Source organism: Eleutherodactylus coqui, chromosome 3 (assembly GCF_035609145.1).
Source record: "Eleutherodactylus coqui strain aEleCoq1 chromosome 3, aEleCoq1.hap1, whole genome shotgun sequence".
Lineage (NCBI taxonomy): Eukaryota > Metazoa > Chordata > Amphibia > Anura > Eleutherodactylidae > Eleutherodactylus > Eleutherodactylus coqui.
The window spans coordinates 28647328-28672963 of NC_089839.1; the positions used below are offsets into that span (position 1 = coordinate 28647328).

Genomic DNA, 25636 nt, shown 5'->3' on the forward strand with positions numbered 1-25636 from the left:
ACGCAGACGGGCAGGTCGGATTCGGCGTGAGGATTCTCGCAGCGTGACCCGACCCGAGCGCCTGCAGAGAGCAACGCGTACTCACCGGCGCCCATGGCTCCGGCTGTTTGATGTGTCGGCTTGCCGGGCAGCCGGCGCATGCGCCGCCCGGAGCCGGGCAGTGACGTTTCTGTGCGGGGCTCAGCGAGTCCCGCAGAGAAATAGAACATGCTGCGGTTTGTTTGCCACGCGAGATTTTGCGCGGACAAACAGCGTCCGTCTGCCTAGGATTGATTTTGCTAACGCAATCCTATGGCAGCTTCCAAGGGCGGAAATCCCGCTGCGGAATTTCCGCCCCCGTCTGCAGGCGGCCGTAGAGTAAATGGCCGCAGGCTGGTGAAGCACATCTCTATGGGGCTCTGTTCACACCGGCATTGGAGGCTCCGTTCAGAGCGTGCGGCGCAGATCCGGCGTGTAATGACATACGATAAAGCCGTACATTATAGTCTATGGGGTCCGTCCAGCAGTTTGGTTCATCCAGGGGATTCTGCTCCCATACTGTAATCGGCAGCGCAGATGTGAGCAGCCGCCAGCTCCTTTTACACGGGGAGATAAATGACATTGTTGACTCATGCAGCCTGTTTATACCGGCAGATAAACCGCTGACTGACTAAGGCCTCGTGTCCGCGGGCACACACGGTTTACAAGTGTGGAATCCCGCAGCGGTTTCCACTCGTGCCCGCAGCCATGAGGTCTAAAAAGACATTACTCACCTGTCCGGCTGCCGTGGGGGTCTTCTCCGTTGGGGCCGGATCTTCTTCCTTCTGCACAGTGGATGCGGCGTGATTTTCTTTTCTTTCAAATCCCCTGCTTTCCCGCGGCACGGACGGCTTCCATTTACTGCAATGGAAGCCGTCCGAGGGGGAAACTGCAGAAAATGCAGCATACTGCGGGTGTTTTCTCGCCGTACGATTTGCACGCTGGAAAAACAACATCCGCAGGTGTTTACTTACCTGGAATGCCCAATGAATGTATTTGGGCATATTGAACTGCGGATCATCTGCGCAGATTCAGCAATTCAGTTTTTCCCGTGGACATGAGGCCTTACTGGTCGCTGATCACACGCAGCGGCGAGTGAACGATTATTTTTGCCCCAGCACAAAATGAACAACGAATGACAAACACACACATTCTCATTCATCATTCAATTGTTGGCCGAGTTTGCGCCAAACGATTAGCATTCAAATTCGCACAATCCAACGGTTTAACAACAATCTCTCCGTGTAAAATATTTCTAATAGCATTTAAACTCTAATATATATATATTTTTCTATCTCCAATATCCCCTTTATCTAGAGAGTTGCTCCTATTCACCCCTCCTTTCACCCTTCCCTCTCTGTACATTTACGCCCATCTAGGTGGGGCGTCATCTGGCAGGCAGCACCTCCACCATTTCAAGCACTTACTGAACCTCCACAGTCCTGGACTCTTCTGATGTATCACCATTATTCGGGTTTTGCTCCTCCCTTACTTCTTGCCGCCATCTTTGCTTTTCCCATTGAATGTGCTGGCACAAATATATGAGCGCTTCTGCATTTATCTTCTGCAGGCGGTAATATGGAGTGTATTTGTACTAAACTCTGCAAGACGGGGCGAAATACGTGTGCAGAAGAGATTTAAGGGATTTTCAATTGCTTGACTACACAGCGTATTTACATGGCCTGAAGTTGTGACTACACAGATTTATAGTGTAATGTTATTTTATTAATAAAGTTTTATTCTATTTATTTACATTGCTAAAATGTAGTTGATAACTAGAGGACCATAGAGCCCAAAACCCTGGAGCCAGAGTGTATACACAATGAGTCTATTCTCATGCACCTGTCTAGCCCCTGAGCTCTATGCTCCTGGGAGGACCCAGAGTCTATAAATACATCCGCCCAGATCTAGAGAGATCAGTTGGTGTTGTAGTTCTGGTCAGTGACAGAAGCAAGTAGAGTTCTGAAGGAGTTAGTGCAGCGGTGAGGGAGAGGTGAAGTTAATAGTGAGAAAGCAAGAAACAAGAAAGAATACAATTAAGTTATTTTCCACCTTCCAGCCCAACCTCTCCCCATCTCCATAACAGTGTCTGGCACCATCATAACCCCCAGACAGAACGCCCGCTGGATTCTGACTTCTCCCTCACCCCCCCCCCCCCCCCCCCCACATCCAATCTCTGGCCCGAACATGCCAGCTGCAACACAGGAATATCACTAAAATCCATCCGTTTCTCAGCACGGAGACATTAAAGGCACTCGTTGTCCCTCTCATCCATTCCCGAATTGACTACTGCAACTCGCTGCTCATCGGCCTTTCCTGCACCAGACTCTTCCCTCTCCAATCCATACTAAATGCAGCTAGACTCATTTTCCTATCCAGCTGTTTCTCAGATGCCTCTGCACTATGCCAATCACTGCTCTGGCTGCCCATCCATTACAGATCTAGATTCAAACTCCTCACCCACAAAGCTCTCCATGGCGCCACACCACCGTACATCACTTCCCTTCTGTCTATACATCACCCAGCCTGCACACTCCAATCCGCTAACACAGTGGTCCCCAACCTTTTTGGCACCAGAGACCGGCTTCAAGCAAGAACATTTTCACAAGGCCCGGCAGGGTGGGGTGGGACATGGGCGGGGCTTTGGTTATATGGGGCGGGGTTATGAAGGGGGTTGGGTTGGAGTTTAGTGCATACTTATTCAATTATGACATTTAGAATGTCCTGGCAGCACACACATAGGGCAGTATAATATATCCTCCCCCAGTACACACATAGGGCAGTATAATATATCCCCCCCGCCTGGCAGCACACACATAGGGCAGTATATAATCTATTCCCCCCCAGCACACACATAGGGCAGCATATAATTTATCCCCCCCAGCACACACAGGACAGCATATAATTTATCCCCCCCCCCAGTAATAGACAGCCCCTCCCCTGTAATAAGTAGCCCGCACCCCCAGTAATAAGCAGCCCCCACCCCCAGTAATAAGCAGCCCCCCCCCAGTAATAGGCATCCTCCCCCCAGTAATGGGCATCCCCCACCCCTCAGTAATAGGCAGCCCCCCAGTAATAAGCAGCCCCCCCAGTTGTATAAAGCCCACCCCAGTAATAAGCAGCCCCCCCAGTGATAAGCAGCCCCCCAGTAGTAAGCAGCCCCCACAGTTGTAAGCAGCTCCCCTCGTAGTAAGCCCCCAGTAATAAGCAGCCCCCGCCAGTTGTATAAAGCCCACCCCAGTAATAAGCAGCCCCCCCAGTAGTAAGCAGCCCCCGCAGTTGTAAGCCCAGACGTCAGTGTGCAGTCCTGCACGCTTCCTCCCCGAGTCCTCTCCTGCAAAACTAATGAGCAGGAGACTCGGGGAGGAGGATCCTGGTTGCACACAGGTCAGTGTGCGTCAATACCAGCGCGATTACCAGCGGGGAGCTGCGGCGCCCCCGCTGGTAATCGCCTCAGTGGTCAGCGGCGTCGGCACGCCACGCGCCACATAGCACGAGGCAGCGGGCCGGATTCGGCCCGCGGGCCTTGCATTTAGAAGAAAAATTCTGCTGACCGGCGCTAACCACCTATCGGCCCGGGTCCGCGGCCCGGTGGTTGGGGACCCCTGTGCTAACACATTCACATTAAATGACCCTCTAATACGAACCTGTTGCAGCAGTGCTGAGATCACTGCCGGATTGACTAAGTCCCGTGTGGGTTTAAGGGTGCATTCACAAGAACGTATATCGGCTCGGTTTTCACGCCGAGCCGATATATGTCCTCCTCATCTGCAGGGGGGAGGATGGAAGAGCCAGGGGCAGGAACTGTGCTCCCGCGCCCTCTCTGCCTCCTCTCCACCCCTCTGCACTATTTGCAATACGGAGGGGCTGGATGGGGCTAATTCGCGCCACTTAGCCCCACCCCCGTCCCGCCTCCTCTCATTGCAAATAGTGCAGAGGGGCAGAGAGGGGCGGGAGCTCAGTTCCTGCTCCTGGCTCTTCCAGGCTCCCCCCCCTGCAGATGAGGAGGACGTATATCGGCTCAGCGTGAAAACCGAGCCGATATACGTTCTTGTGAGTGCACTCTTAGACTTGGTTCTGCACCTTCTAGCTCAGTAGGTTTGACGTAATATAGTCACACCTGGGGAAGATTAGCTTGCTATTTACCAGGGCTGGATACTGAGCTAAAGTGCTTTGAATTACCAGTTGCTCGCTGTCTGAGCTGGTAGTAAGTGTCTCCCGTGGACAGCGTGGCCTCCGCTGTGAGGTGAACAGAGGACGGATCCATGTAATGCAGCTTCACCAGCAGCTAAGTTCCTTTTGTGTTTCCTTTTGGGGTTTGCTTTGTCCTTTATTTTGTTGGCCAAGCAGGGTTACTTAGATCCCAGGAACGAGTGCAGGCCCGCATCTATTGAAGCAATCAGTCTGCTGTGCTAGGCAGGGCCCTCGCCCTTGTCCTCACGTGTTTAGGGAAAGACTTCCCATTTATTTTGTGTTGTTTATATCAGTTTCTGAACTTTGGGCTATTATTGTGCATAATTGCAGGTGTTAGTCCAGCAAGTCATTTGCGGACATAACAGAATTCACCTTCGTACTAACTCGGTGGGATATTGTTTACCTTTTTTAAGATGAATCCCATTGAGGTGTTATCCTGTCAGCTGAAGGCACTGGCACTGGAGGTTGCTGATATCAAACAGCAGCAACCTGTCCTAGAGGATTATATTAAGGAGCCTAAGATCAATCTTCCAGATCGTTTTTCTGGAGATAGGTTAAAAAATGTTTGTTTCGAAAAGTCCTGCAAACTTTATTTCAGCCTACGCCCCTTGTCCTCAGGTGACGAGCTCCAGGGAGTGGGAATCATTATTTCCAGGTTACCCCTCAGGCATGGTCATTTTTTTTTGCTGTCCTCTTTTGAAGCTTTGCGCTCTGTGGATCGTCTTTTTGAGGCCTTAGGGTCTCACTGGCAGAGGGGAAGCTCAGAGGCTTACATCAGGGGGATTCTCCTATTGAGGAGTTCTGTGCTGAATTTCGCCACTGGTCAACTGAAACTAATTGGAACGACCCTGCATTGCGAAGTCAGTTTTATTGTGGCATAGCAGATAAGATTAAGGATCTTTTGGTGAGGTATCCCGTGCCGCAAAGCCTTGATGCAGCAATGTCTTTAGCCATTAGGGTAGGAAGACGGATTAGGGGAAGACATGAGGAGCTTTCTTATATTCCAGCTTCCCTGCCTACGGATGGGGAGGATCCCATACAACTGGGTTCATTGGTTGGCAATGCTCGTTGAAGGGAGAGGGATCAAGGCAAAGGGCGGTGTTTCCACTGCAACCTGACGGGACATTTCCTGTATAATTGTGCTCGCCATAACTTTCAGCCAGGAAGACTAGGTAGTCTAGAGGTTAGAGGGGAGATGCTATGATTGCTTGGATATCGTGCCCCAGGCTGGTGCTTCCCACTGTAACACTCGCTGAGCGTGGTATTGACCCAATCATGATCTTCTTGGATTGTGGAGCGGGCGTCAATCTTATCCGTCAAGAGACGGTCAAGCGGTGTGTGTTAGAGGTAAAACCTCTGGATTACCCCATCCCCATCTCTGCTGTTGATATCTCTCCATTGTCTCAGAGGTTTTGTGTACCAAACCTTTGTTTAAAAATTGGATTATTTCACACTGAAGTCATCACTTTGTATGTAATGGAATCTTTTCCGGCGCAAATCATCTTGGGTTTGCCCTGGTTGCGGTTGCATAATCCTGTGGTAGATTGGGAGAAGAGAGACAATGTTAAGTAGAGCCCCTACTGTAATGATTGTTGTATTTTGGTAGAAGTGTGTTCTGTGCAAGCTGGGTTACCTGAAGATTGGTCTGTCTCTGCTAATGCGTTTTCACAAGAAGGGGCATTACAATCCTTTCAGGTATTGAAGGGATGTTTGGCAGCGGCTCCTGTTTTAGTACAACTGGACTTGTCCAGACAGTTAGTACTGGAGATGGATGCCTCAGAAGTGGTGGTAGGTGCGGTGCTATCCCAAGGCACTAATACATTGCAAGATCTTCAGCTTTGTGCTTTTTTTCACGCAAGTTTTCGCTGGCCGAGCGCAATTATCACATTGGTGACATAGAACTGTTGGCGATTAGAGGAGTCGCAACACTGGTTGGAAGGAGCACAGCATAAGGTGACAGTTTTTTATGGATCACAAAAACTTAATCTACCTGGAGTCAGCCAAGAGACTTAGCCCAATACGGCGCAGTGGTCATTGTTTTCTTCACGTTTTGACTTTCTTGTTACATGTCGACCAGGCAGTAAAAAAGGTAAGGCTAATGCTGTTTCAAGGTGTTTCATTCACATAATTTCAGATGAAGCTGCCGCATCCATTCTTTTGGAGGGGGTGGTGGTATCAGCGGTTTCCCTGGGGTTGGAGGAGCAGGTCCGTAATGCACAGGACTTATCACCGGCAGTAAAGCCGTTTGTACCTACCCCTTTGAGGCTACAAGTACTGTCTGAAGTACACAATCCTGTGTTGGCTTGGCACCCAGGAATCAATAAGACCCAGAAGCTACTCAGAAGAAAGTTTTGTTGTCCATCTTTGCGACAGGGTGTGTTCAGTTTTGTCGCATCCTGTGAGGTTTGTGCCAAGGCTAAGTAACCTCGGAATTCTCCTGCTGGGAGATTGAGGCCTTTGCCTGAATTTGCGCTAGACAATAGATCGCTGGATTTTACGGAGACGTTGGCTAAAAATCTTAAGCTGATGACGGAAAACAGACGCTCGGAGAGGACTAATTTCTTAGTGGGACACTTGATTTGGTTGTCTACTAGGAACATAAAAATCAAACAATGGTCATTCAGGTTGGGTCCACGATTCGTCAGTCCATTCAAAACCATGAAAAGAATTGGTCCAGCGTCTTTTCGTTTGGAGATTCCTAGTTCAATGACAATCAATAACGCATTTCATAAATCTATGTTGAAAAAGTTTGTGGACTCAGGTAATGGTTTATCTCCACAGGCTCAGCTTGTGGTGGATGAAGATGTTCATTTTGAGGTAGGTCGCATAGTGGACTCTCGCGTAGTTGGGAGATCGCACCAGTATTTAGTGCAGTGGCGTGGCTATGGTCCTGAGGTGAGGAAGTGGGTGCTAGCAGCAGATGTTCATGTGGACCGACTAGTTATACATTTTTCACAGGCTAAATCCTAAGTGACCATGTGCTAAGGGTCCTGGGGCCCCTCCTGGAAGGGGAGGTACTGTTGCAGCAGCACTGAGAATGCTGCTGGGTTGAATAAGTTCCGTGTGGGTTTTAGACTTGGTTCTGCATCTTATAGCTCAGTAGCTGTGACGTAATATAGTCACACCCGGGGGTGATTAGCTTGCTATTTACCTGGACTGGATACTGAGATAAAGTGCTGTGAATTGCCAGTTGCTTGCTGTTTGAAATGGTAGTAAGTGGCACCCGTGGACAGCGTGGTCTCTGCTGTGAGGTGAACAGAGGACGGCTCCGTATACTGCGAATGGGATATTATCAATGACATTCCATAAACTAGCTGGGGCTACAAGCAGACATGACCAGTTTACAGGAAGATATCAAGCCAGAAGACCAGGAGGCATCATGGGTCAGATGCCAGGGTGCAGAACCACCGAAACAACACTCTGGATCCAAGGTGAGCATATTGCTAAAATTTAGTTTTGTATGACAGAGAAAAACTACATAGAAATGGAAATGCACACTCTCATAATAGATGCTAGTGAAATTAATGCCGTTCTGGTCCTCTAGATGGTCTGTTTATTTCGACTGCAACAGTCATGTGGTTGTTAACTCACGCGACTGCTGCAGCCAATGGGAGCCCCCAGATAGGATATTATCAGTGATGTTCCATAAACCAGCAGGAGCTTCTACATTACAAACAGACATGACTGGTTTACAGGAAGGTACTGGGCCAGAAAACTGGGAAGCATCATGGGTCAAATGCTGGGGTGCTGAACCACCGAAACAGCACTCTGGATCCACAGTGAACATATTGCTAAAGTATAGTTGGTTGACAGAGAAAAAAAACTACATAAATGGAAATGGAAATGTTAGTGAAATGAATATGACTCCATGTTCTATCTTATGTGTAGCACTTTTGTAAGCAAGAAGCCATCTTCTCTGACTCTTTCACTGTATTCTGTTGACCTATTCTGGGGGATTTATGGATATTAAATGGTTATTTAATAAGCCTTTAGTGAATCACTAAGGTTTTTACTCCAGAACATATCTGCTGTGGCATTTAGACTGGCCGGCGGGTTAAACTGACATGTTCCTAACTGTTCATGTATGTTCCTAAACATTCTCTCTAAACAACTTATTGTTTAGATTTACTGTTCCAAGAAGTTAATCATGTACGATCAAATCTGCACCTGCGTGCATCTGGTTGGCATTTTAGATGTAACATTCCTTATCCCGCATATTCATATTTTGTTTAGGTTTCTTTTGACCAATGGTAATAACTGCATTATAATAGATTTTAGGTATTGTAATTGAATATGTGCCCCTATAAAACCTGATGCCTGTCAATTAACAGACAGATAACTTTGACCACATTAAGTCATGTGTGGCTTGATAAGTTATTTCCTGGCTCGTATATACTTCTAACCAATTTGAACCCCAGAGGCATATCATAGCAAAAATTATTTGCACCAACATAGACAAACATATATAAGCGTTATTAAGGATACGAAAAATTGAAAACACTTAAAATCAAAACAAGACAAAACACGTCTCACTCAGAGAATAATTTATCTAAAGGCCCTTTTATACGGAATGAACTGTTGGGCACATATACCGTCCCAGCGATAATCAAACCTGTGCTTTTCACAGGAACGAGCACTCAGTGAATGGAGGTAGAACGGGACGGAGATTCTCAATGAACAGGCAGTTGTTCCTAAGTGAACGACTACCTGTTTACATAGGCTGATCTTTCATTCAGTTTTCTGCATGCAGAAACTGAATGCTGAACAAGAAATAAGCTTACCATATTGCTCCATAAACTATTAATATGGTTACTAACAGCATATTTAGTGTAAGTGTATTTATTCTGGGCTCGCCTCTACATGGGCGCTGGTTAGAGTCCTGCCTGAGGTGTTTGATGAGACAGCAGAATGCAATCACCTAAATACCTCTGTCTATAAATTCTGTGTGAGGCTTATTCACTTCTACCGTATACTGTGTTATATACATTGCTATTTCCTTTTGCATTAAACATCTTCCCTATCCTCCATCTAGGGCCAGATTCGGTCCCCTAGGTTCCTACTGTGGGGCCTCCCCTATTGGAGCAATGGCCTTGCTATATTGGTTAGGGATAGTGTTCCCATCCCAGTGTATCTGTTGTTGTTACTTGCCGTATTTTGTGTTCCATACATTTAGGTGTTATAATACATGTCTATATTTGTCCATTGCAGACATAGGTTACAGCTAGATCTGACCTGTTGGGGAGGCTCTGTACTTGAGCCCTGCACGAATGTAGCAATAATGAACAGGGAATGGTCCGGTGGGGCACAAAACTATATAAAAAAAATTAACCACCGCTTTAGAACAGCTACAATTGGAGCCAACTCCAAATGCAACAATTGTAGTCAGATTTCAGCTGTTAAACAGCCGTCAATCATTGCTTTCGGAGGAGACTTGGCTCACAAGCCCACTGCATTCTTCCTAAGCAAACAATGACTGATAAATCCGTCAGTGGTTGATAAGAGGTTAAGTTTATGCACCATATATGTACATCGTGTGGTCCTGGGTTTTAAACATACACCATTGTAAATGCAAACTAACTGTAGCTAGACGGGTGCCTGGCTGTCAGAGACGGCTTTGTTGTATCTTTTCTGGCTGACATAAAACTCAATGAGCAATATGTAGTGAACAGAGGAATTGGCAGTGCCGTTACCTCTATTGGACCCAGTAAGTACATGACTGACAAGCGCCCCCGCATGGTAGAGCTGCTGGATCTAAGCAGACTCAGTCATGTGATCAGGGGCAGAGCTTGTAACTAACTTATTCACAGACACAGAGCCTAGGTGACTGATCACATAAGCGTAAGCATAAGGTGAGCGGTCTGCAAATCCTCTCCTATGAAGAACTGTTAAAGGATCTGGGAATGTTTAGCTTCCAAAAAAGAAGGCTGAGAGCAGACTTAATAGCTGTCTACAAATATCTGAAGGGCTGTCACACTGCAGAGGGGTCAGCCCTATTATCTGTACAAGGAAAGACTAGAAGCAATGGGATGAAACAAAGGGAGGAGACACAAATTAGATATTAGAAAAAACTTTCTGACAGTGAGGGTGATCAATAAATGGAACAGGTTACCACGGGAGGTGGTGAATTCTCCTTCAATGGAAGTGTTCAAACAGAGGCTGGACAGACATCTGTCTGGGTTGATTTAGTGAATCTTGCACTGAGCAGGGGGTTGGACCCAATGACCCTGGAGGTCCCTTCCAACTCTACCATTCTAGGATTCTATGATAGTAGTGACATCATCACAGGTCCTGTAAGCACACGGCTACTATCAGGCTCTGCGTGTTTTATGTTTTAAGACCTTTGATGACGTCACGAGCATGTGATCAGGAATGGAGCATGTAACTCACTCACAGACAGGTGGTCATTAGTATTTTGACTTGGCTTACAAGTCCATTTCATCCTTTCTGAGTGACCAATGACTGATTAATCCATCAATGGTTGATTAGAGGTAAATTTATGCACCATATATGTACATCGTGTGGTCCTGGGTTTTAAACATACACCATTGTAAATGCAAAGTTGCTTTAGCTAGACCGGTGCCTGGCTGTCAGAAACAGCTTTGTTGCATCTTTTCCGGCTCGTATAAAATTTAACGAGCAATATGTAGTTAACAGAGGAATCGGCAGTGCTGTTGCCTCTATTGGACCCAGTAAGTACCTGACTGACCAGCGCCCCCGGCATGGCAGAGCTGCTGGATCTAAGCAGACCCAAAGCAGCTATACTAGATACAGAGAACTGGTTTTCACCAGTAACTGGGCTTCCCATGGATGCCCCAATTATAGTGGAAAACTGCTAAATACAATTCTTTAATGATGACATGAGGAACATGTTAGGAAAAAATATATTAAAAAAATTACTGATAAATAAAAATAAATGTAAAAAAAACCAAAACCTAAACCACACCAATCTTGTGATGCAAGACTATACAAAGTATACATCAAAATGGCCAAAACAATTAACCCATTCTCATACTTTATTAACATGTGCAATTTACACTAACAAAGAACTAAACAAAAAGCCTTTTTTTAAATAACTTTTCATACATATTACTTCTAATTAAACAAATAAAAACTAACTTAAAAAAAAAAAAAAAGAGTCCCGTGCATCATATATACAATATGTATTTTTGTAACCCAAGAAAAGAAAGTTATGGCAGTTGAATCACTCAGTGTGCTAAATTTCTAAAAAGTGTCTAGTCACAAAGGACCAAAACACTCTTATCGTCAGAAGGTTAATCCAGATCCAATGGGTCCTATGTTTTCCAAAAGGTGCCTGTACATGCAAGACTTCTCAGTAGCAAAATACAAATGGAGCTCTGCTTGATCACCAGTCAGCACCTTTACCTTTATATGCTGGCCAGTAATCAGCAGAGCTTTGCCTAAGCTTAACTGCGGAGAAACATTGCGTGTACGGGAAGCCAAAGAGTAGCTTTTAATCAGGTGGAATGGGACAAATCTTTGATTAAGGTTAATAAAGTCTCATTTTCTCAGTCTCCTTATTGTAGGGTCCTACTCTTGGAAAATAGGCCATAAAATAAAAAAAACATGGTTCGTAATCCTGATCATTATCAGATGACAGTTTTGTTTGCTTCATAGAAGGAGAGAGTAAAAGGGGCGACTATTTGACCTCATTCACACTTTAATATGCGAATGCTTAATTAGCTTTAGTTGCCGCATACAAGAGGTAAGGTGATGACTGACAACCATTCCCATCAGACTGGTGGCTATGTTTTACAGTCCTGCTCCTGGTTGTGTGGGCACAGTGGCGGTGTGTGCCCAATCTGACCATCATAATTGTTTGGCACAGGTCCTTTGAGAAGTCCTGCCTGCACCGTTCTGTTATGCTATGGCTCCTGTTGGGGGTAAGTTATACATCAGAAGGCATCCCAAGAGTCTGATCACACATCATGGAATAAATCCACAATAAAATCCACCTGCGGATCTTCATACCAAGATTATTTATAATGTATGAATAATTGCTGTGAAGATCTGTAACATTTCCACAACAAATAGAGCATGCTGCGGATGTGAAAGTTTGTAACTACACTGCCGAAATTTGGCAGGAACTATATTGAGTTTGAACTCATCCTTAGCCAGGTTCAGACAAGCATACTGTAACACATCCGTAATACAGACAAGTTACAGATGACATTGCACTGTATGTTATCAGTATTTGCCTCAGTGGTTGCTGTCATTTATTTAATTATCTGCAGGGAAAATATGGATCCGTTTTTGTTCAATAGAAAATAAAACTAATGAAAAGCAAAAACGGAGGCAAACAGAGACAAAAAAGGTCATGCTGGGTTTTTGACACACAGCAATGAAAAATGCAGCCACATGAGTAGAGATATAGATTTACATTAGCTACATATTCTGGTCCACAAATCACAGACCAAAGTTAAAATACGCTCATTTGAAAGCGGTCTGAGGCAGCAGATTCTACAATGAGGTTCCTTGATTGTAACATTTACAACAATCTGAACATTAAAATGATTTCTCTCCTGCGTGAGTTCTCTGATGTTGAGCAAGATATGGTTTTTGGTTAAAACATTTCCCACATTCAGGACATGAAAATGGCTTCTCACCTGTGTGAGTTTTTAAATGACTCGCAAGACTGCTTCTATAATTAAAACATTTCCCACATTCAGTACATAAAAATGGCTTCTCCCCTGTGTGAGTTCTCTGATGTCGAACAAGATGTGATTTCTCACTAAAACATTTCCCACATTCAGGACATAAAAATGGCTTCTCCCCTGTGTGAGTTCTCTGATGTCGAACAAGATATGATTTCTCAATAAAACATTTCCCACATTCAGGACATGAAAATGGCTTCTCTCCTGTGTGAGATTTTAAATGACTTGCAAGTGTTCTTTTAAGAGTAAAACATTTCTCACATTCAGTACATGAAAATGGTTTCTCTCCTGTGTGAGATTTTAAATGTCTCACAAGATATGATTTCTCACTAAAACATTTCCCACATTCAGGACATGAAGATGGCTTTTCCCCTGTGTGAGTTTTTAAGTGACTTGCAAGAGTGCTTTTATGAGTAAAACATTTCCCACATTCAGTACATGAAAATGGCTTCTCCCCTGTGTGAGTTCTCTGATGTTTAACAAACTCTGATTTCCCAATAAAACATTTCCCACATTCAGGACATGAAAATGGCTTCTCACCTGTGTGAGTTTTTAAATGTACATCAAGATTTCCTTTCTTATAAAAACATTTCCCACATTCAGGACATGAAAATGGCTTCTCACCTGTGTGAGTTTTTAAATGTGCATTAAGATTTCCTTTCTGATAAAAACATTTCCCACATTCAGGACATGAAAATGGCTTCTCTCCTGTGTGAATTTTTAAATGACTTGCAAGAGTGATTTTATTAGTAAAACATTTCCCACATTCAGTACAAGAAAATTGCTTCTCCCCTGTGTGAGTTTTTAAATGATATGCAAGAGAGCTTTTATGACTAAAACATTTCCCACATTCAGTACAAGAAAATTGCTTCTCCCCTGTGTGAGTTTCTAAATGATATGCAAGACTGCTGTTAGAAATAAAACATTTCCCACATTCAGGACATGAAAATGGCTTTTCCCCTTTGTGAGTTTTTAAATGATATGCAAGAGTGCTTTTATGAGTAAAACATTTCCCACATTCAGTACAAGAAAATGGCTTCTCCCCTGTGTGAGTTTTTAAATGAACCACAAGAGCTCCTTTCTTGTGAAAACATTTCCCACATTCAGGACATGAAAATGGCTTCTCACCTGAGTGAATTTTTAAATGATTTGCAAGAGTGCTTTTAAGACTAAAACATTTCCCACATTCAGTACAAGAAAATGGCTTCTCACCTGTGTGAGATTTTAAATGATATGCAAGACTGCTGTTAGAATTAAAACATTTCCCACATTCTGAACATGAAATTTGCCTTGCACCTCTTTCGGTTCTCTGGTCCCAAGAAGGATTTGATTTCTTTTTAAAATCTGTGTGACATGGAAATATTTCCCCCAGTCTACGACCAGTTCTTTGTTTGCCAATCAGTGAAGAAGGTTTCCTCTCACTAGCACCATCAGCGGATAGATCTTTGCTTTGAAGGACTAAGGGTGCATTAGGGGTTATTGAATTAGGTTGTGTGGTATTATCTTCTACTTCATTTAGAGATACGAGGTGTTCATGGTGGCCTCTACTCCAGTCTTCACCTGGGGTAAAATAAATAATAATTTTTCCCCTATTTTTATTTTTTTCAATTAACCAATCAAGCTTTAATTAAACAATAGCAAGGCAACATACTAAAATGGAAAAAAAAGAAAAACAGGATAACATATGATAACTAAATCACTAGTAAATACATAAAAGAGACAGAAGACAAACAAAAACATCATAGTATTTGTAAATGCTTTGTAAAGATTGCAGAATATAATTTCTAGTAGAGATAGCTAAAATTTAAAGGAGGTTTCCAGTGAAATACTATTGTTGACCTATCATCAGGATAGGTCATCAATAGTTGATTGGCTGAGGGGGCGTGGCCTGGACGAGAACAAGATGGCTGCGTAATATCTGATCTCCGCAAGGCACACCACCAAAAAGCAACTGCACAGCGACCTAAGAATCTCCCTCTCCCGATAAATCACACCAGTAATAGCTCTGGAAGCCGGCACTCACCCGAAGATGTCTCGTAGAAGAGCTCCGCGCCCTCAGCCTAAGCGGCTAGACGACTTCTTCTCCGCTCCGGCCACCCGGCGTGCCGCTGCAGCAAGTGCTCCGACATCCCCGGTTTCCAGCGCAAGAAGCAGAAGAGAGAACTCTTCTTCCCCAGAGGCACAGATGGAAACCTCGTGAATCTCATATTGCCCCAACGCAACACAAAAATGCAGGGAAGAGACACAGCACGGCCCCACACGCTGCTCACAAAATGGTGCCGGCCACCCTGCAGCAAACAAATTTAGATCACTCTCCCTCAGCAAGTCCACAAAAACAGAGACCCAGGATAGAGGACACTATAAATGCAGAATTTCAAGCGCCCACTCTTAAAGAATATATTGCTGCTTTACCCTCTTCCTCACAACCAGCCTCTGAAACATTTATTAAGGACATGGTGATGGCTTTAAGTGACTCACTGCAATCAAATTTCAACTCTTTAAAAACCTCCTTAAAAAGCTCATTAGAAGATACAGGCGCAAGAGTTTCACATACGGAAAATAAAATGGGAGAATTTTCACAATCTCACAACGCACTAATAGATGCGCACTACGAGCTAGTAGATGAAGTATCCCAACTTAAAACAAAAATCGCAGATATGGAAGACAGAAATAGAAGAAATATTAAAATTCGCGGAGTTCCGGAGTCTATATTAACATCTGAAATTCCTGAATATCTAAACCGCCTAATGACCACTCTGCCTCCTAATGCATCCACACTAGACTTAGCGGTTGACAGAGCTCACAGACTTCCTAAGCCCAGCTATCTCACCGATTCTGTACCAAGAGACATTATCGCAAGAATACATTTCTTCCAAACAAAAGAAGCTTTATGTCTGCTGCACGGAAAGCCAACAAGCTACCAGCGCCTTACGAAGATATTCGCCTATTCTCAGATCTATCCAAAGCTACCATGCAAGAAAGGAAAAGTTCAACTGTTGGTCTATCTGTGCTCCCACATCCCAACAAGGTATCCTAAAAACTAACAAAACATGTCAATCAAAATACTTTCCATTAACGCCAATGGATTGAATTCACCTTTCAAGAGATCCTCCCTATGGAAGGAAGCAATATCCTCCAACGCAGATATATTATGTCTTCAGGAGACCCACCTCGTAGCCTCCACAGGTCCAACTATTACGCATAATAAATTCCCAAAAATCTTTTCTGCCTGTTCTTTGAAAAAACGTGCAGGGACATTAATCACATTCAGAGATACAATACAAACACAAATATCGGACCCTGTGGGGAGATACCTTATCGTAACAGGCACGCTCAATTCTAAACCATTCACTTTGGTAAACTTATACGCACCCAACCAATCTCCCATACGTTTTCTAAACAAATTAGCAAGGAAAATAAGGAGATACGAGGTCGGTAGCCTAATCATCTGTGGCGATTTTAATGCAGTGCCAGATAAAATATTAGACTCATCAAGAGGCCTTCTCAGATCTACCCCCTCACTGCAACCATGGCTACAAAAATTCTCCTTCTACTCTCCTAGGTATAAATCCTTCTCAAGGATAGATCTTATCCTAGTGAACAAAATGGCTCTTCCCTCTCTCACAGATGCCCAAGTAGGTCTAATAACATGGTCAGACCATGCACCCAATACAATATCTATCACATTGGACCACACACAAGAAAAAAATCAAAAACTGGAAAAATAACACATTTCTCATGAAACTTCCAAAACATTACAATACTATCCAAGCGGAGATTAGCGAATATTTTAAAAATAATGTTACTCCGGAAGTTTCTCCAATCACTATATGGAATGCCCACAAGGCATACATAAGAGGCGTCTTAATCAAAATCAGCTCACAACACAAAAAAGAAAAAACTAAACTAAACATGCTTACAACACAAATTTCTAACATAGAAAAAAAAACCACGGGAATCCCCTTCTGAAAACCTACACAGAACGCTCTTTGAACTGAGAAAAAAACTCAGAAATACATTATTAAGCAACTCTGATAAAGAACTGAAATCTTCCCACTCAACCTTCTATAGTTCAAACAACAAACCTTCACGCATGCTAGCCAGATTAATTAAAAAGAGACCTCAAAAAGCCTCCATTCCGTACATCACGGGTTTCACAGTTGCAGGAAGAACGCCTAGATGGAGTATAACTTGTCACAGTACGGGTTCTGTTGTATCTCTAAAACGTAACTTTTAATCATCAATAAAAAATAAAAAGGAATTTGTATCTCAAATTCCTAAATTTTAGACACAAAAAAACATAAACACTATATAAAAAAAAACAACTGTGCCCCTGTATTTTAGAAAGGGGAAAGCAGTGTGTAAATCACCTAGGAGACCGATCTTTTGTACCAACGGTATCGGATTTTCTATCCCTATACCCAGTGGTATACGTCCTAGAGCTAGCACTAATCTAGGTCGGCTCACTAAGAATGATGTTCCCAGCTTGCTTAGATTGCTGCAACTAATCAGTAAATGAGAGACATAAAAAATACCTCCGCTTTTAGAGCAGGTGTATTGTTCCTCCCACAAGGAAATGCTGCCTTTGCTGTCAAGAAAAAAGCCGTAAGTGTGAGGGCATTCACGCTTTTTCGGCTATTTTCAAAGAGGTCAGAAGTATGGCTGACATATAAGTAACACTAAAGCTCAATACAATTTCTTGTGAGCTATGGTCAACAAAAACAAAAGTGCAGTACACCAAACTGCCAAATGACTTATTTCGTGGGTTCAACGCATTTCCGCTACGGATGGCGTAGCCTCATCAGGAACCACATTAAAAAAAATTATTTTTTTTTTGAGAGAACAAAAAGTCAGCTTCTAGCTAATTGGTCAATCCCAAAAACGGGAAAGTTTAACCTCAAAAAATGAGGGAGATAGACGATCCTATCACTAGGCAAATCAAATGAATAAACCCAGTTTCCCCCAAAGTAAAGTTGCAGGAACAAAAATAACAAAGTAGCAGCACCAGCCTCTGTGGTAGACTGGCGGCTATGAATGAGCTCTATGTCTGGTGGAGTTTATATATTCATGCAGGTCCTCCCATAATGGGGGTATGTAGCCTTTAAACCAATCAGATGTACTTGCTTCTGTAAACCCGCCCCATTTGGGCGGAGAGTCTCCCAGTTAAAAGAAACAATGTACGAGTGTACTTTCTAAAATACAGGGGTCCAGTTTTTTTTTATATAGTGTTTTTGTTTTTTTGTGTCTAAAATTTAGGAATTTGAGATACAAATTCCTTTTTATTTTTTATTGATGATTAAAAGTTACGTTTTAGAGATACAACAGAACCCGTACCATTCCGTACATCACAGACCCACATAACCCAAAAACAAAGATTATGCATCCTACTCAAATAACAGAAGTTTTTCGCCAATATTACAAAAAGCTGTACAATCTAAAAGACGATAAAAGCACGCCTCAACCAATGCCTCAAATCATAGACAATTTCCTGAAAGGAATAAAACTTCCAACACTTACAAAAAGCCATCTAGAACTTTTAAACTCTCCAGTCACACCAATGGAAATTAACGACACTATTAACTCCTTGAAAGCCCCAAAAGCCCGGGGTCCTGACGGATTCTCCATTGACTATTATAAAACTTTTCATTCACATCTATCCCCTCATATGTCCCTAGCCTTTAATCAAGGAATCAAACAACAATACTTTCCCCAGAGATGCTAGAGGCTACAATAGTGACAATCACAAAACCCGGAAAAACACCTACTTCACCAGAAAATTTTAGACCCATCTCCCTACTAAACTGTGATATAAAAATATATTCAGAAACCATCGCCCGCAGACTCCTAAAAATGTTACCCGACATTGTACACTCTGATCAAGTGGGTTTTACAAGTGGTAGACAAGCCTCAGATGCAACAAGAAGAATACTAAATCTACTCCACAAAACAGCCCAGACACACTCCCCGACAATCTTAGTAGCTCTAGATGCTGAAAAGGCTTTTGACCGCCTTCAATGGAAATTTGCCTTTTCTACTCTAAACAAATTCGGATTCACCGGAGATATTCTAAATGATATATCCGCTCTTTACACATTTCCATCAGCAAAAATCCTAGTTAATTGCACATTATCTAACTCCTTCTCAATTACCAATGGTACGCGCCAAGGCTGCCCTTTGTCACCGCTACTGTTTACACTAGTTATGGAACCCCTAGCTGAACACATTAGAAACAATTTAGAAATACAAGGTATAAATGCTGGACACCGTCAACATAAAATAAGCTTGTTCGCAGACGATATAATAATAATAAATAATAATCTTTATTTGTATAGCGCCAACTTATTCCGCAGCGCTTTATATCCTACTAACACTAACAAACCCACTCAACACTCTCAGGAAAGTTTACCAAACTTTGACTAAATATGCAGAAGCATCCTTTTACAAACTAAATATTACAAAATCACAAATATTAGATTCAATAAAATTTTATTGATTTTACATATTAAACCAAAATGATGCATTACAATAAACAGTAATCTTCCGCTGGGTCCATCTTAACATTTTGTCTTTGCTTCACATCTTCTTGTGCAGTGGGGATAATTAGACCGACTTTCTCTGCATCACATATAAATACTACAAAACAAATAAGTGTATTTCAAACTATAACTAACTAACTAACTGGGTGGGGGGAGGGGAACGGGTAAGGCTAGGAGTGGGGGGGTAGGGGAGGGTGGGTTTTAGGGGGTATTAAATCACCTCGCCTGTTTGTATCGGTATTCTTCACCCTTCGAGTTGACCTGATTCCAGCCAGGTTTTGAACGTGTCCGAGGCTCTCATCGATATCCACGGGCTCCATAGATTATGTATCCCAATTCGTTCTTTTTCGCTTTCAGCTCCTTCCTCCTCATATCTCATTAACATATTAAGTTTCTCTGACCACATTATTCGTGTGGGTGGAGATCCTGATTTCCATAATTCAGGTACCGACATTCTTACAGCTAGGATAACCAGCCTCAACAAGTCAGCTCTAATTCTAGCCATAGATCTGGGCAGTATCAGGAGCAGGGCCATCTCCGCTGTTATGGACACTTTAGACCTGGTCATGTCATTATATAATAATTCCACGTTACTCCACAAGGTCCTGATTGGGGGGCAGTCCCACCATATGTGGGTCATTGTCCCTGGACCGTTTTGGCACCTCCAACATATCGGAGGTATTCTATTGTCGATTTGGTGTAGTCTTGACGGTGTCCGATACCATCGTGAGAGGATCTTAAAATTCTGCTCTTGTAGTCTGCTGTACCTGGTGCTTTTGTGGCACATGAGGAAGGCCCTCTGCCAGTATGATGCAGAGTGGTTGCCGCCTAACTCATTCTCCCACTGACCCGTGTAATTTGGAAGGGAGTCCCCCGTCTCACCGTCCAGCAACAGTTTATATATTACTGATATGCCGTGCTCCGTAGGCCCCGGCGACATGCACATCTCTTCGAATGGCGTCAGCTGTCTATTAACACACTACCCGGGCGTCAGGGACCCCACAAAGCCCCTCACCTGAAGGTAGCTCAACCAGGCTCCTGGGGGGGGGGGAAGCGAGTTGCCATAAAACTCTCTCAGGGGTTTCATCCCGTCTTGATTTACTACGTTTACAATTCTAGGGATTGGAGTGTCTGGTATGGCCAGGATTGTGTTCTTGTCTCTCGCTGGTGGGAACTGTGGGTTGGCTACCAGTGGTGTAAGCGGGCCTGGTATTGATATCAGTCTCGCTCTTGTGGCCCATGCCACCCATTTCTTGAGGACCTTTATGAGGTATGGTGGGAGGCTCTCTACCTCCTCGAGGTACTGTCTAGGGATCCAGGGGGCCTCCTGGACTATCCTGGAGTCGGCTGCATGTTCCATTTCTACCCATAGTTTAGTTGCTTTCGCTTGTAACAGCGAGAGGACGAAGTTAGCAATACAAGCCTTGTAGTAGAGTGCAAAGTCTGGGAGCCCCAGTCCCCCCTCTTCTTTGGTTCTTGTTAGTAGCCTGTGACTAAGTCTAGATTTGCGGTTCATCCATACAAACTTAATGATTAAAGACCGGATATTTAAAAGGTATTGCCGGTTCAGGGCCACCGGGAGGGTCTGGCATAAGTACAAAAACTTTGGGAGGGAGTCCATCTTGACTGCATTTATCCGCCCTGTCCACGATACATAGAGCGGTCTCCATTTGCTCAATTCCGCCCTCAGGCCCTCCAGGTATGGGAGGAAGTTTAGTTCGAATATCTGTGAAGGGTCTGCTGGAATCTGTACCCCCAGATACTTTATGACCGAAAGTCTCCACTTGAAGGGGAAAGACTCCGAAAGGGCCTCTACCTCTGTCTGGGCCAGTGTTATGTTTAGAATTTCCGATTTTTGTAAATTGACTTTAAAATTACTTACTCTCCCATATCTATCGAACTCCTTCATTACCACTGGCAGCCCTACTCTCGGGTTCGACAGGAACAGGAGGAGGTCGTCCGCAAAAAGCGCCAGCTTATGTTCGAAGGGGCCCTCCGTCTGTCCTCTGACTGACCCGTTTTTTCTAATGGCGTTGGCCAGAGATTCCATGGACAGGACGTACAGCAGGGGTGACAGGGGACACCCCTGCCGAGTTCCGTTGTTAATCGAGATGGAATCTGAAAGGGCACCATTCACCCGAATTCTGGCTGATGGTCCCTTGTATAGGGCCATGATCCATTCCCTCATTCTCTGGCCGAGGCCTATCTGACGGAGGGTCCCCTCCAAGAACCTCCATCTGACCCTGTCGAACGCCTTTTCTGCATCCACTGTCAGCAAGCACAATGGTTTGTTTGCTGCTCTTGCCCTGGATATTAATGAGATCGTTTTAATCGTATTGTCTCTGGCTTCCCTCCCAGAGACAAATCCCACCTGCTCTCTATGTATCAAGTCAGGGATGTGCTTGCTGAGTCTGTTTGCTATAAGTTTGGCTAGCATCTTAACGTCTAAGTTTATCAGGGGTATCGGTCTATAGTTTGCGCAGGAGGTAGTGTCTTTCCCCAGTTTCGGGATTACTACTTTATGCGCCTGGAGGGCCTGAGGTAGAATGGGGCTCCCCTGAGAAATCTCATTAAACATCTGAGTTAACATGGGGGATAATTTCTCTCCAAAGAGTTTGTAAAATCTGGCCGAGAACCCATCCGGGCCTGGCGCTTTACCTGTCTTTAGGTTTTTGACTATTTCCCCGACCTCTTCACATGTGAAGTCCTCCTCCAAGGCTGCTGCCTCCTCTATCTTTAACGGGCCCGGGCCATGTTCTTCTAGATATGTCCTTTCCTCCTCCCCTTCTCTATCTCCTGCCCGTGAGGGTTGCTCTATATTATACAGTCTTTCATAATATAGGCGGAATTCCTCCAGGATATCCCTAGTGGAAATCGCTGGTGTCTTCCCTGCTCTCTGTATTTTGAGCACGAATGTCACCGGGGTTCTAGGGTGTAGCGCTCGTGCCAACTTTCTTCCACATTTGTCCCCTGCCTCGTAAGCTTCCCTATGGATCTTGTCTCTCAGAGCCAGCGTCCTCTGATCTAATATTGACAAGATCTTCTGGCGTAGTGTTGATATTTCTGCCCAGATGACATCGTTTGGGGTTTTTTTGTTGGCTGTCTCTTTTTCTTGTAATGTCGTCAGCAGGACTCCCAGTTCCCTTGCTCGCTCTTTTTTCAATCTTGCCCCCTGGGAGATCATGGTACCTCTCAGCACACATTTTAGTGCTTCCCATTTAACAGGGGCCCGCGTGCTATCGTTTTGATGGTCGTTTACAAAATTGGCTATGGTCATTTTAATCTCTTGGACACACTGGGGGTCTTTTAGTATGTTGTCATTAAGTTTCCATGTTCTAACTCGTAGATCTTTTTGAAATCCGTCAAAGTCAGCGTATACCGGGGCGTGATCAGACCAAATAAATGGTCCGAATTCGCATACGGGCCTGTAATCTAGGAGGGCGTGTGAGACCCATAAGTAATCTAATCTGCCATAGCTATTATGGGGGATTGAGTGGAACGTGTAGTCCCTGACGCCCGGGTATAGCAGACGCCATATGTCCACTAAGTGCATGTCCCCTAGTTCCCTCAACAGGGTTCTTGTTGCTGCCCGTGAGACAGAGGACTTACCTGACGATGTATCTTGTTCCGGATCTATGGCCAGGTTAAAGTCACCTCCCAGGGCAATATTAGAGCCGTCCGCGAACTTCGCCAACTCTCTCAGGGTGGCCACACCAAAGGATATCTGTCCCTGGTTCGGGAAATATAAATTTGCGAAAGTGATCACCCTTCCAAAAACTTCTGTTTTGACTAATCGATATCTACCTTCTGGGTCCTGTAGAACGCCAAGGGGTTGCATCTGTAACGAGTTATGGAATGCAATAGAAACCCCTCCCGCCTTCCGGTTCGGGCTCGGGCTATGGAACCAGGTACGGAATGATTTTGTGGAGCATGAGGGAATCTCGTCTGTTTTAAAGTGGGTCTTCTGGAGGAGAAGCACCTTCCTACCTTTTTTTTGCATGTGGTACAGGATCTGACCCCTCTTGGAGGGAATATTCAACCCCTTGGCGTTGTACGAGGCAATCGTCAGGTTAGCCATGAACCATACTGGTTAGGACACTTATCGCATTCTTCAGGCGAGATTTAGGGTGGGTGGGGTCAGGGATGGTGGGGAAAGGATAACACATGGGGTTAGGGGGACGGGGGGGGGGGGGTAAAAAACATAAAGCATCTACAGGCCTCTCACTAGGCCTCACTCTTCGGCACTGATCACTATTAGTCGCTATAGACTAGCTTCAAGCGCAGCTTAAGAGCTGCCTACTCTAGGTGGGGGAGGGGAGACCACCAATGGAGGCCTGCCCCCGCCTTCGCCGTCGCTTGGTGAAGAAAAAAGAAGGAAAATTGAAACAGAACAGATAAAGAGATTAATTTGCAAAGCTGATGGCACTGATCTCGCCCGCCGCCGGGTCTGTCATCACAGCATATAACAGGAGAAATGAGAGAAGAACAGGTAGGTGAGGATATGGAGAGCAACAGTTTTTCGTTAGGAGTTGGTCTTGACACATGAAGGGACCGGAATGGGTTGGTCTGGTCAGTTCGTTACACCGGTCTTCATGTGGGAAGGTCCTCGGGGTTTCTGTGTCTTCTTTTTCAGCCTTTGTCTTGGTTTCTTGGGGATTTATTCCTCGGTTCCCTTCACGGATTTCCAGCTTTCTGCCACTTCATTCTGGGTGGGGGAACCGGCATCTCGACGATTTTGGGCCAGTCCGGTATTTCAATCTGTGGTAGCTCCAGGGTCCCAAGGAATTTGGGTAGGTCTCCCAGGAGTCTAAATACAGCCGATTTCCCTCCTTTTCTCGCGTGGAGCTGCAGGGGGAACCCCCATCTATATGGAATGTCTCTTTCTCTCAGAGCATTTAGGAGGGGCCTCAGGGCCCTGCGTAGCTGTAAAGTACGTTTGGATAAGTCCGGGTATACACTCACCGAGCGGCCCCTGAACTGCAGAGTATCCAGCGTGCGTGTTCGCTGTAATATTTGCTCCTTTTCTCTGTAAAAATAGACTCTGCAGAGAACGTCCCTGGGTCTGGTGGGATCTGTTGGCTTCGGGCCCAAGGCTCGGTGGACTCTGTCCAGTTCTAGGGCGGAATCCGTGGGTCTCTGCAGCAGGTGGTTGAAAAACTCGGTGATCCAGTCTTCCAGCTGGTCGTTATTTATCTCTTCGGACAGACCTCTGACCCTAAGGTTGTTGCGTCTGTGACGAATTTCCAAGTCGTCGATATGATTGGTCAATTCTTCTATCTGGTGCGCTTGTGCTTCCAGGATGTGCGCGTGTTCTACTATAGTGTTTTGGAACTCATCTTGCACTTCTTCAACTTCTGCCACTCTCTGTCCCACTTCTTTGATATCTTTCTGTAGGACCGCTATATCTTGCTTGTGGGCTGCATCCAGTTTCTGTAGAAGTTCATTCATCTCCCCTTTTGTGGGGATTGCCTTCAGGTGGGCTCTCCAGTCCCATTCTTCGTCGTTTGTTTGTGGGGCCTGGGGCCCTTTGTGGCTTGTGTGGTGGGCTTCGGGGTTGCCTGGGGCCTGTGGTATTGCGGATCTTTTGTTTGACTGTGCAGGGGGGCTTTCAGGTGCTTTGCCCTTGTTTGTTTTCCCCCCCCTCTCTGTCTCCCAGGACTTATTGTGGGTCGATGTTCCCTTCATCCCTTGTGTGGGGCTTTGCTGGGGGGGGGGGGGGCAGCGTCAGGGTCTAGTGCTTGATGTCTTCCTGACTCCCCCTTGTCTTTCCCCATCTCTTCATTCCCCCTTCCCCCTCTCCTTGTTTGGGGCTCTTGGTCTTTTGGGCTTCTAGGGGGTACTTGTGGGGTTATAATTCGCCCTGCAGGGCTTATTGTCTGGGGAGTGCTGGCTTTGTGCATGCCTGGGGGGTTTATTACAGAGGAGTCTTCCTCTGCTGTGTCCGGAGCGCTGGCTCCCCCTCCCCCCCTCCACCAGGCCATCTCCTCCTCCGTCTTCTGCCCGGGGCCATACCTCCTCCTCACTGCTGTCTCCCGCTGTCTCCTCCGGTCGGGCTTCCTCCTCAGTTGTTTGTAGTCCTCCGGCCCGGGACTCCTCTTCTTCCTGCGCCCGCGGCTGCTCCTCTTCATTTCTGGCGGCTTCCTTCGCCGGCCGGCGCGGCGCCATCTTTGTTCTGCCGCTCTGTGTCGGGGCTCCTGGAGAGCGGAGGAAACGCTC

General features: G+C 45.1%; 2 pseudogenes; both read right to left on the reverse strand.

The window, feature by feature from the left end:
- The window catches only part of LOC136620553 (zinc finger protein 850-like), a 493122-nt pseudogene that overhangs the window by 194710 nt on the left and 272776 nt on the right, over positions 1–25636 (reverse strand).
- Positions 11254–20355, reverse strand: LOC136620538 (oocyte zinc finger protein XlCOF6-like; annotated as a pseudogene).